The sequence below is a fragment of the Colobus angolensis genome, unplaced genomic scaffold (assembly GCF_000951035.1).
Source record: "Colobus angolensis palliatus isolate OR3802 unplaced genomic scaffold, Cang.pa_1.0 Scaffold103, whole genome shotgun sequence".
Lineage (NCBI taxonomy): Eukaryota > Metazoa > Chordata > Mammalia > Primates > Cercopithecidae > Colobus > Colobus angolensis.
In genome coordinates, this window is record NW_012111253.1 from 7044154 (window position 1) to 7045660 (window position 1507).

Consider the following 1507-nt stretch of genomic DNA (forward strand, 5'->3'; position numbering starts at 1 on the left):
GGACACCCCTCAACTGCTTTGCATGGTACTGTAACAGGTTCTCCTGGCAGGTTTTTTGAGGACTTGACAATATGTAAAAGAGGATGGTTGGACTCTACACTCTCAGAAGTCCCTTGTGTTTCTCACTTTCTCAGATTCATGTTGGTGACATTTTCTTCTTCTTGGCTGTCTTTCTGACATGCATTCAGTCACTTTTACAAACTTTTTTTCAGGCTTTATTGTTTTTCTTTTTCCTTCCTTAATTTGAAAGTGCAATCTAAGCTGGGCATTTCAGAGGAACAGCCACTGGTAGGTTCTAGCTGCAATTAAGAAGCTGAAAGATGGATAGTGGTGATGGTTGTGCAACAATGTGAATGTATTTAATGCTACAGAACTGTACAATTAAAATGGCAAAAATGAAAATTTTTATGTTATGTATATTTTACCATAATTTTTTTCTTATTAACATAGTACTTATTTGTCTTTTCTCTCTCAATCTGTGGTTGCTCAAGCAAACCCTGAGCCAACCATGTTCCCCAGGCTGCCTGAGGAGGTTTAGGAAAAGGAACACACAGGGCCGACCAAACATGGGAGAAAGAACTATGGGAGGTGGAGATGGCTCCTTCACATGGCAAAGAGGATGAGAAAGGTCACCATCAAGCAAAAGCGCCCCATGGCCTCCCAGAGGGCAAAGCCCAGAATGGCGTAGGAGAAGAGCTGTTGCTTCAGAGAAGGGTTCCTGGCATAACCAATGATGAGGCTCCCAAACACAGTCCCAATCTCAGCCCCAGAGCCAGGCACCCCAACTGCGCCAGCCCTAGCTCCAGTGAACTTGGCTGTTGTCTTGATGTCCCTTGAAATGGTGCTGGTTTGGAAGCTGTGTCTAGAGACAAGTGGGGTAAGGGGACGTGAGACTGCCAAGCTGCTGAGGCTCTCATCTGTCAGTATGTCTGGTTGTTACTGCAGCTAGAGGACGGCTCAGCAGCTGTGAGGTGCTCTTGACTAGCGAGGGAGAGGAGATGAACTTGGAGCAGGCGAACATTTTCAGGGGATGAGGGGCTGTGGCAGGAGAGCTGCTCCCACTGCGGAGTAGACAGTACCAGAATTTTTTTTAAAAGAAGAAGCTAAAGGTAATTTCCTCTTTCCAATATTTATACTGGCACCATAGGATGCCAGCAAAGGGCTGCTGGAAACTGTTCCTCTTCTAGGTTAAAAGACATATACATGAAATGTACAGGTCTAGAGCTTGTTAGAGTAAGGAGGTGCTCAGTGTCCAGCCTTCTCCTCCTCCTTCTCCTCTTCCTCCTCCTTCTCCTCCTCTTCCTTTCTCCTTCTTCTTCTCCAGGGAAGAGTAGAAGAGGCAACACTTTCCTTCTTATTCCTGTTTAGCTGGATTTCAAACCTAACAGTATAAAGACAGACTGAGTAAATACCCGGAACCTGGTTCAGGAACATCTTGGTTCAGTATACCCTTCTATTCTGACCCAATTTTTGCACTGGTGGATTGGGGTACAATGACAGGAAGGGT

At 45.5% G+C, this 1507-nt stretch overlaps 1 pseudogene; it reads right to left on the reverse strand.

Moving 5' to 3' along the window:
* Positions 1-603: 603 nt before the first annotated feature.
* Positions 604-1069, reverse strand: LOC105512173 (annotated as a pseudogene).
* Between the last annotated feature and the right edge of the window lie 438 nt (positions 1070-1507).